This window comes from Aegilops tauschii, chromosome 7, assembly GCF_002575655.3.
Source record: "Aegilops tauschii subsp. strangulata cultivar AL8/78 chromosome 7, Aet v6.0, whole genome shotgun sequence".
NCBI classification, from domain to species: domain Eukaryota; kingdom Viridiplantae; phylum Streptophyta; class Magnoliopsida; order Poales; family Poaceae; genus Aegilops; species Aegilops tauschii.
In genome coordinates, this window is record NC_053041.3 from 539,455,960 (window position 1) to 539,467,605 (window position 11,646).

An 11,646-nucleotide genomic window follows, 5' to 3' on the forward strand; every position below is an offset into this window, starting at 1 on the left:
TTAACATAAAATATTTATTGGTTCATTTAATACACATGTACTCCATTCGTCCCATAATATAAGATCTTATTACATCCAATATACTCATATATTGGATATAACAAGACCTTATATTATGAGACGGAGGGAGTACTTAAGAAGTTAAGATAGCATGCCTAAGTTTAATACACTCCACTCTTGGACTCTCCCAGCTTCTCCAAGAAGCAGCAAGTGGATATTTGTTGTGTGTCAGGAGATGGGAGAATCTTTCAACACTTGTTTCACATCCTAAGAACCTATTCCCCTTCTCTTCTTTTACTTCTCGCAGTGCAACTAAAATATATGGCAGCTACAATAAAAATATATATTTTAGATCTAGTTGAGTTCCATTAGACATCAAAAAGTAAAGTAATATGCACAAACCAAGTTTGTCGTTGAATAATATTCCACTCTATCTCCTAATGAGGGAGTTGGTTGCATTTATACTATTTTTGATGAAATAATCATCACTATATTGTCACATATAGCCTGCATGATATATACTTCAGGGCAGAGCAACCCGCAAGAAATGGTTGCATTTAAACATTATGAGTTTTTTTTTTCTGAAACAACTTAAAATGGTTGAATATGACTAAATTATTGAAACTGGTTGAAATATGACTAGAATATTGAAATATGTATGAATATATCTAAATTTTAATTATACAAGTATTTAAATGATGAAAGTTCACCTTTGTTTTCAAATTTAACTATCTAAAATGCCATTGAAATTATTTTAAAAACTAAACTAAAAATTCAAGAAAGTATACTAAAATCCCTTTTGAAAATTTCATAAGAAATATTTTGAAAACTAAATTGAAATTTGAAATCATGGAACTATTTTGGATTTCTTTAAATAACTGAAAAATATTTGATATTTTTGTTCTTCCATATATACTGAAAATAAATACAACAAAATACAACTAGCAACTACTTTGATACCCTCACATTAGTTAGAAGGGGTCCGCTATATGACAACCAATGGCGGAGCTTCGTTGAAGCGAATTTGACCATGAGCCACTTAGTTTTATTGCAACACAATAGGCGTGAGAAAAATTTGGGTCTTGTGGGAAGATAACAGGGCAGTGCTAGCCGTTGGCCGATCGATAGCTAGCACCAATAGTCATCTCTGCCGCAAGATTATCCCGCACTCAACCGCTTGATCAAAGTGTTCTGCTCGTCTTCACTCTTAACTCGCACATTAGCACGCTGCCCACCGAGAAAAAAGGAACCCTACCGTATCTTGCGCGCCTCCAGCACACTCTCGCGCAGGGGAAATCTGGGGTTGTCGCGTTGTTGCTCTATCGCTAGCAATGATGAAGTAGCTAACATCCCGCTCAAAAGCAATGCCGCCCTCGGCTCATAGTTGTGCCCATGATCGGCCGCAGCTTTGGTCGACGCTAGTCGCAACAATAGTTGATGCCGCACACAGCTGTGGTCGACGTCGGTCATATCATTGGTTGACGTTCGCAACTTTGCTCGTGATCGGTCGTAGCTTTGGTCGACCTCGATCACATCATTGGTCGACATTAGTCACAACTTTTCCCATGATCGGTCTTAGCTTTGGTCGGTGTCATTGCATCAACGACCAGCACTCATAGCAGTGGCGGTGACCGACCACAGCATCGACGACTACCACTCGTACACCAGTGGTGACCGGTCATACCACCAACGGTGACCAGTTGCAGCACCGACAACCACTAGTCATAGCATCAACGATGATCGATTGCAGCACCGACGACCACCACCCGTGTTGTCCTCTCATGGCAGCTCCGTTCGCCCCTCACATCAACCGTTAGTTGTAGTAGTTGTCGGCCTCCTTCCCACAGTATCATCGGTACCCCCGCAGCACCACCGTGGTGGCACCTGGTCGCAGATCTCGACGAGAAAATGGTAAAAATTGTGGGAGAGAAGAAAGAAGGGAGGTGAGTGGCAAGGGAAAGACTCTCGATGAAGCTACGAGCCGAAGGAGCCAATGCGAAAAGAAGATGACGGGGAACGAAGAAACACCGCCACGCGGAGAAGGAGATGGGGAACGGAGGAACAATGAGCGGTTTCTAGAGAACCAAAGGGATAAGGTGTGTGCGGTGTACCTTGGGTATATGTGTCGATCGAGGTGGTGGGTGTCAATGCGGGACAACGAGTGACTGTTGAAGGTTGAGATCGGTTGCGTGATGCCAAATCATTTGCCAAGATAATACGGGCCACCAGTTTGCATTTAGCTTCGTCAATAATTATAACTCCATTGAAAATGGCTTTGCACAAGAAGTGTCACCACAAATTCTTTCTACCTTCTATAAAAATATGGTACGTTATTGGCCTACTCTTGAAAAAAAAATGGCTTTGCACCACAAATTCCGTGTGAAAAAAGTCAAGCCCGTTTGAACACCTGTTATGCTAATCTATTTTCAGTTTTTAAATTAAAAAAATTCTCCTTTTTGAAAAAAATTTACATGTGGTTTCCACGGTCATTAAAAATGACTTTGAACAATAAATTCATTGTGTAAAAAAGCCAGGACCATTTGAACACCCGTTATGCTAGTTTATTTTCGGAAATAATTTGTTACATGTGTTTCCACGTCTGGTGCACTACACATTTCCTCACCCCACAGGCCCTCACCCGTAACAATCCAGCCAGAGGCCGTTCTCCCTAAAAAAAAAGAAGAAGCAAGAGGCGGTTCTCCCAGCTGGGCCGAATCGTTGGGAGAAGCTACAGGCGCTGCCGAACGGATGAAATCGCCAAGTGAAGTTAGAAGCTATCTCCAGAAGCTAATTTTGTGGAGTTTGAGAAGCTGGGAGAGGTTCAGAACAGGCCCTAAGGACCTGTTCGGAGACTCTACCGCTCCCAAGTCCGCTCCACGAGTCGGTGGAGCTGTAGCTAAAAATGGTGAAATGGGGAAAAGACAGCTTCACAGATTCAGGGAGCTGGAGGACTGCCGAACAGCTCCTAAGAATCCTCGGAACGCTTATTGTGCTTACAAACTGGATCTCACCAAATGCGGTATTATTAGTTTATTTTTTCTGGTTTACCCCCGTAACAACCCAGCAAGAGGCGGTTCGCTCGTGTGAAGTGAAAACACGCGCCGTTCGCCTGTTCGCCAGCTGGCGCGCTATATAAACACTTGGCGTTTACTTCGGTTGACCTCCCCTGACCAGAAAGATCACCACACCAGCCAGCCCAAATCCTCCTCCCCTCCCTCCCATTTCTGAATTTCTGATTGCCCGCCGACTCCCCGAACTCCCTCGTAAACCCTACCTCACCGCGCGAGGACGCCAGCGGCGGTGCCGGAGCGCCCGCAACCGCCCCTTCCCCGCCTCCCCCGCCCCGCCGCAGCAGGCAGGGGCAAGGGGAAGATGAAGGGGGACGATCTGGTGAGCAGCGACGACCCCGCCGCTTCTCTCCCTTCTCTTCCTCCGCCTCCTCCCCGCGGGGCGGGGGCGCCGCTCGTCCTCTCTCTTACGGCTGCGGCCGCGTGACTCGCGTCTCGTGCCTGTCGCAGTCGGAGGAGGACCGCGAGCTCAAGGCGCGTCTCGAGGATTGCGTGGAGCGGGCGCAGAGCCGCGACCCCCGCAAACGGGTAGAAGCCATCGACACCCTGAGGTAATGCAGCCTGCTGCCGCTTCTGAACTTCCCCGGGATTCGGCCGCATCGCTGCCAAATTTGGATGGCCAGTTTAGGCGCGAAAACCAGATTCCGTGTGATTCGGGCGCGAAAACCAAATTCGGTTCGGATGCAAGTGTTTGTCGCGCTTCTGCTCAGTTTTAGTCTCCTGCACCACTGTCAAATTTGGTTAGTTTCGGTTCTGGTCTCCTGCTTAGTTCCGGTACGGATTCAGGCGCGTCGCTGTCAATTTTGGATGGCCATTTTTTAGGCGCGAAAACCAGATTCCGTGTGATCCGTTCTCTCGATTCGCATGCGAATGTTTGTTGCCCCGCTTCTTAGCTTGTAGTCTCCTGCACCCTAGTCTCTGGGTTGATTGCTCGATTTACCCACCGGTATGCACTGCAATCTGCTAGCGAGTATATGAGAAATGTTGCGCTCTGCGAAATTCACTGTCATGAAAATTTGCAAGGACGGGGATTCTGTTCTGGTTTTTGGTAGTGCTGGTTTGCTTATTTTACAAGGGTGCCGATTTCGGGCGCAGTTGGAGGCTCGTTACGTCCCTCTGCTCTTAATTTGGGACAGGATACTATGAAATCAGAATTCCTATTGCGTCATGCTTTCGCTGTTGAATTTTCCTATATTATGATGGGATATTTGATTTGATTTGTTCATTTCGAATGTTCCATCCTACTGCTGCTATTGGACTGTAGCACTGCATTACTCAAACAGCTAATATGCCATTTTTCTTCGCACTTCATAGTTAACTGTGATTAATGCTTAACAGGAAAGAGATTCGTGCGGCGACAAGCTCAATGACGTCTGTCCCGAAACCACTCAAATTCCTCCGCGCACACTATGGAACTCTCAAGACTTGCTTTGAGAGAATGCAGGATTCTGAACAGCAGAAGGTATCAATGTATTGTTAATCTCTCAGTTGAGCGGCTCGAGCCAAGCTTAAAAGTACTGCTTGCTGCTCATGATTTTCTGTTCTTATTGTGCAGAAACATATGGCAGACATTCTGTCAGTATTGGCCTTGACAATGTCTGCTGAAGGAGAAAGGGTATGCAAAAATACCAAAGCACTGTTCAAACATCTGTGCATTTCCTTCTGTTAGTATCTTTCTTCTTTACAAATGGCCATCATGTGAAGTTCTGAGCAAGATATACTCTACAGATAGTTTCCATTTATTTCTAGGAGTAGTTCATACTGGTTAGAGTTTGCTTCAGCACTCATCAAATAAGGATCTTAAAAGCAGATTAGATGGCATAAGCAAAGAGCAAATATGTGAAGGCCCCAAACAAAAATCTAGAGTAACAGCCTCATCTCTCTCTCTCTCTCTCTCTCTCTCTGTTATGCTGCAACTAACCTGAACCCACTAAAAAATTTAGCCGTGCATGCTGCTGGGACCAAGGGCGGTGATTAATCTTCATCGTATAACTTAGTAACTTACCTATAGCTCGATCATATCTCATCCTATATTCCCCTATTCGACCATTATCAACATCAACGCATGGTCCATCAACTGATTTATTTAACTTCTGGATTGATCATCCCGTGCCCAATGTTGCTGGCGAGAGAACCAGATCTGTCGCTGCAACCTCAACAGTGTCATGCTTTGACACAAACTAGATAGCTAATAGGCACCCAGTCCTTTTCTTTGCTCGGGTATTTTAACACCAGAACCTACATGTAGTTAGGTTTACTTCAATACAGGTTTTCCCTCATCGTAAAACACCTAACTTCCATTATAATTCATAAGCTTTTTTGGAAAGTTGAATACTTAAGTGAGCATCTAGATTTAATTCACCATTACTGTACAGGGCTGGCTTTGCTAAACTTTGCTTCCTTTTCTTGTTTTAGGAAAGCCTGAAGTACTGTATGATGGGCTCTTTAGTTGATATATGTTCATGGGGTCATGAATACGTGAGGTAATGACATTATCCAGCCTCCCTGGCTGTAATTTTAACCTTACCTTTTTCTTCATGTTACTTGTAACTAGCTCCCTATTAGCATTATTTACTATGCTGTCTTCCTATACACTATTTTCCATCCTTGTAACTACAAATACAACGTGATGTGAATTTATTTTTGATACGCTGTCTCAGATGCAATACTAACTCTTGTTGGTCCAGTTTGAATGTTATTCACTTACCATCCTAGTCACTCTGGCATGTCAAATGCAAGCTATATTGTTTGGAAATTAATGGGTTATAGTATTGCTCTTAAGTTTGTTTTGTTGTTGTTGCGGAGGCTCAAACTGTTTCATATAGTGGGCTCTAATTATGTCAATGTCTTGTTTGACAGAAACTTGGCTTTTGAAATTGGAAAAGAATGGAAGGTTAGATCCTAATTCACTACATCGTTTGTATTGCACAATTTCTTATACGTTCTTCATAGTACCCTGTTCTGTAGTATGATATCCACTTCCTGTCCGGATGGCAATGCTATTTCACGTGTTAGTTCCGTTTTTCCTGAACACGTACATAGTATATAGATATACATAGTTTTCGGCAAAAAATAATGGGCATTCAACTGAATACCCATGAATTGAAGTTGGCCCGCCCCTGGCACTCTTCACACTAGTATGACATCCAATTTCTGTGATTGCTGGTTTGCTATCTCTTAATGCATTCTATTTTGTTAGAAAAGAAGTTCCGTCAACCTTTTCTTTTGTTATCTATGCTATAGTGTATTAGTTGTTCCATGTAGTTGGGCTTAAATATGCAAACTATATTCTTGGTCTTATAGTTATAATGCTAACCTTTTTCTTGTTTTGCAGTTCAATGGCTCATCAACGCCAATTGAATCCGAAATAAATTTAGTGCTGGAAATTGTCAAGTTTCACATGAAGGTTGATCCCGATTAGATTTTGTGTGTTGCATTTGTTTCATTTTGTTACTTCATCATATAAAAATATTAACTTACGTGGAATATGCTAATCGCTAATTGATAACCAATAGTAATTGTTTAAAAGAAACCTAATAGTGATTAATTCATTGATGGATTGAGAGTTTGATGGGTTTTGTTATTGTAGCATAATGCTGAAACTGAAGCTCTGGATCTTTTGATGGAGGTTTGGTGACACATTTCTGTTTGTATTAATGGATCAGTTTTATAATTATTGAGATGCAACTGAAGCATGGTATTTCTCTGTACATAGGTTGGATACCTTGAGATGCTTTCAGACGAAAAAAAGGAAGAATACCTTACGATGCTACTTCATCTTGTTGACTCTACCAACTACAAAAGGGCATGCTTGTATTTGACTAGTTGTTCTAAGTACGTGAATGAATTTATGTATTCTCTAATTTTATCGAGATTAAACTTGTGAACACTTGTTTTGTTGGGGTGGAAACTGGCAGATACCTTTCTACACCCGACCATGAAGCCACACTTGGCACTGCCTATGACATGTACATGAAGTTTAGGGATCTTGCAAGTGCTTTGCGGATTGCACTTTTGGTCGACGACCACAAGGTGGGTGAATGAACTATGCCTGTGATTTTGAGGTCCGAAATTAAATGTCACTAACATCAATTCCAATGTCTTCTAGTATTGTGGTCAGAATGTGAAGATGAAGATGGTATTTGAAGAAACTAAAGATTTCTCCCTGAAGCAGCAATTCGCATTTATGATAGCACGCTATGTGAGTCTCATCCATGCTCAGACATGCAACAGAAGCAAAGTTACCTATTTTTGCCATCTTCTACTGATTTATAATTCTGATAATTTGGACAGTTTGTACCTATAGTTTCCATACTACAGATAGTGTAAATTTCTGGGCAGACTCTTTGATTTTTATTTTCCTTTATCAATGAGCTCTTCTTATTGAAGGGTTTAAGCGTGGAGATTGATGATGAGATGGTTGCAGATGAAAATGAGAAGAATGCTTTACAGGAAGTAGTTTTTAACACCAAACTGAGTGCGGGGTACCATATCCTTGCGCGGGATATTGGTGTCATGGAGCCAAAATCTCCAGAGGACATATATAAGGTATTGTTAGGTTATTCGCCGATTCAGTTTTTTCAGCAGCTTGTTAGTTTGTTTAGGTACCCCAGTTAAAACTTAAAAGACATGCTCATCTGTTAGGTTCATCTGATTGGCGGTCGACGTGCCAAAAGCTCCAGCCTTGATTCTGCAAGACCGAATTTGGCCGCAATTTTTGTCAATGCATTTGTGAATGCTGGTTATTGCCAGGTTAGCTCTTATGAACTTCCTCGCCATCTTTAGGGAAAGTACTGATATTAAGATCATGTTCTTGTTGCAGGACAAACTCATGACTGCAATACCAGATTCTTTGCTATTCAAGAACAACGAACTTTGGAAAGCCAGTGCAGTAGCTAGTCTGGTACAGATATAATTCTCTTTCTATTAGATGCACCTTTTAGATTACTAGATGATATGATAAGATGCCAGTACTAACTACTAAATACTAACACATCATTTTCAGGGAATGATACATCTGTGGGATACTGATTCAGGATTTGCCAAACTTGACAAGTATCTGCACAGCAATGATACTAATGTCGTTGCAGGAACTTTGTTAGGTATAGGGATTGTCTCTTATGGTGTGAAGAAGGACTATGATCTTGTACGTGCCACCCTACCCTACTCTATCCATCCTCTTGCTCTTCTAATGCAAGCCTTCTGCTGTAATAACCTCTTATGTTTTTCCAGGCACATGCTCTTATTTCTGAGTATAGCACGGGTGCAACATCAATTACACGAATCGGGGGAATCTTGGGTCTTGGCATTGCTTATGCTGGGTCCCAGAAAGACGAGGTCAAATCAATACATTCCCCTATAGCTGAAATACCCTTATTTCTTGCATTGATACAGTTTCTGAATTTTCAGCTTAAATCGCATTTCTCAATTACCATGAGTAACTCCCAAACACCTTTTGAGGAATTAGTGTTCTCTTCCATCTCTTTGGATTGGTGTTTGTTGGTTCCTGCAATGAAGAGATTGCAGAGTCAATCATATCTGTCTTGAAAAATCACAGTAAAGAGCTTACAGAGCCCATTATTCATCTACTTCCAGTTGCCCTTGGCCTTCTATATCTTGGAAAACAGGTAATTTTGTTGTTCCTCCATAGTAAGATTCGCAGCTTCTTGTACAATTTTTTTTCTTGTTGCGGAGCATAGAATAATTATAAAACATGTACCTATCGTTTCGGTGCCTGCCCTTATACTTGTGGACATCCTTTTATGATATATCTTAAACCCATGCTTTGGCTGGTTTCTCTCCATTGTTGTAAAATAGTTTCATCTGCCGATGTGATTTATATTTAAATATCTTTTGTTTTGTATGTGTGTGTGCATGTGCACAGGCTTATGCATTTTTCCTATTCATCTCGTTGATCTTAACAACATTGTATCAGGAGATGGTAGTTGCTACTGCTGCTAAGGTTTCTGAAACATTGGAAGAACCATTAAAGAAGTACTGTGGCCTGACTCTTACGTCTTTGGCATATGCTGGGACAGGGAATGTGCTTAAGGTAACTTGCCTTCAAAAGATGCATGAATTTCAGAGAGGCTGTACAATACCAACAAGTCCAGTGCAGCTAGTTTTTATGAACCATGCCATTTGGATTTTCAGGTTCAGGAGCTCCTTTGTAGTTGTTCAGATAAACTTGTGAAAGGTGGAAGTGACCAAGGGCCAGCAGTCCTTGGAATTGCTCTTATTGCCATGGCTGAAGGATTAGGAGCTGAAATGTCTGTACGGTCCCTCGAGCAGCTTTTACAGTATGGTGATTGTAGTATTAGAAGAGCAGTTCCTCTTGCTCTTGGCATGCTCTGCGTATCCAATCCAAAGGTACTCCTATATTTTTGTATAAGTTTGCTTGTTTTTCTATAACATTAAATGGAAATGAGTCAAACTTTTGTGATATTAAAAGCCCTTTCAAATGTACCATGAAATTAAATGGAAACATTTATTGGGTTGCACACATACTGGCAATATATTAATATCAATGGAAGCATAATAGGCTAAGAACATGCACGGCTGTTAGTTTTTCATCTATTGCATCATCCATTTTGGTCGGAATGTGCTTGAAGAACATGCTTTGTTAGGCACTTATTTGGTCTTACTTGATTATTGGCAACTACTACATGCTTTGCTGCTTCTTATTTGATTCTAGCTCACTGAGTGCCTGCAGTTATGGTATACTTGATGTAAATAGATTGTATCTTCCAGATGTCTAGTTTCATACTGTCTGCATATCATGTAGGCGGTTGTTGTGGACACATGAGTAGACTGAGCCATGATGCGGATGGTGCAGTGTCAATGGTTAGCAACTTCGTCACAATATATAGCATATTAATACCTCTTGAAGCTTGAGATTACGTTTGATCAAATCGGTACATGCAGGCTGCAATCATCTCACTGGGCTTGATAGGTGCTGGTACAAACAATGCACGTATAGCCGGATTGCTTCGTAAGCTCTCAAGTCAGCAATATGGCGGTTATCTGTATTGTGTAAGTACAAATATACAGCAAAAATAAATAAATTATGTCCTTGTTTTAAACACTAGTAAGATTTCCTGTGGTTACTTAAGTTTCAGATGATATGATTTCGTTTGATTTCAGGTGAGGATTGCACAGGGTCTTCTTCACCTTGGGAAGGGCTTGCTGACACTTGACCCATGCCACTCTGACAGGCTACTTCTATCTCCGTGAGTAATGTGCCCCATATGGTTTCCCTTTGGTTTTACCGGAAGCACGTTTCAAAAAGCTCTTGTTGTTGTTATCACTTTTCAGCGTAGCACTAGCTGGGCTTGTAACCGTTCTGCACGCATGCCTTGCCATGCAACCCATCATCGTCGAAAAGTATCCCTACATGCTATACATCCTCGCCCTTGCTATGCAGGTATGTATCTCCTACTAAGGACTCAGTGGTAAAGTTAAAGAAGAATCACATGATTTGAAATGTGTGTTTCTCTGCTGGGGACAGCCTAGGATGTTACTGACTCTGGATGAGGATCTCAAGCCCCTCCATGTGCCTGTTCGTGTCGGCCAAGCAGTCGACGTGGTCGGTCAGGCGGGAAGTCCCAGGACCATCACTGGCTTCCAGACGTACAACACGCCTGTAGTGCTCGCTGCAGGGGAGCAAGCTGAGCTAGCAACTGAAAAGTAATTAACAGAACATTTTGGAGATGAATCTTATGTTCAGTAACTTGATTCTTGCTCCAGCTTATTGCTGTTCCTGCGTGTAGATATATTCCGCTGACACCAGTTCTGGAGGGCTTTGTGATCCTGAGGAAGAACCCAGAGCATCATGAAGATTGAGAGATTGGTGCGATGCAAGCGTAAGCGGATCTGCGGATGGAGTGTGATGAAGAGGCTTGGTCAACATCTAACTGTCACACAAGCGAGTGACAATGACTATTGTGAAGAGGCTGCAAATATTCCTTAACAGAGTACAGGGACAATACAAAAGTATAGAATAGCTCAGGGGTCATTGTACAGAGGGAGATTGGGTCGATGTTTCTTCGAAAAGAGGAGAAGCAACTTTGTCGGAACGGGGAACAGAAGCAGATGGCTGCATAGCATAACCTCAATCAAATTTTGTGTTTTCACTCACTAGATTGTTTTTGAGATGCATATAATAGACATACTCAGTTGTCCGATGTTTTCTGCCCTTTTAAGAAGTCACTCATAATGTATCTACAATGCTAAGACATCCACAAATGATCAACTTTTCGAACCCATCTGTTGCAAAAGCAAACATAATCTATAGATGGATAAACTTGCATTTTGTAAGAAAGCTAGTAGTGCACTGCTGAGAGGTGACTATTTGTCATTCACGACTTCATTGCTGATGGAGGTACTTTCTGTAGATTGATTTACGACTTCACCGGCGATATCATCCATATTCATCATACCTAGAAATAATCTATCAACGGAAGCTCTGGAACCTTGACAGGTGGTGTTTCTGCCCAAGTATTAAAATGTCAGCAAAGCTATGGAAGGAGCTGTTAGAGTTATATTGATGATGGCCTTTTGTATTCTTGCCTTTTGGCAT

General features: G+C 42.0%; 1 pseudogene; it reads left to right on the forward strand.

Annotated features, from left to right (window-relative positions):
• The first annotated feature begins 4,591 nt into the window (after window positions 1–4,591).
• On the forward strand, window positions 4,592–11,388 carry LOC109734134 (26S proteasome non-ATPase regulatory subunit 2 homolog B-like; annotated as a pseudogene).
• The last annotated feature ends 258 nt before the right edge of the window (window positions 11,389–11,646 follow it).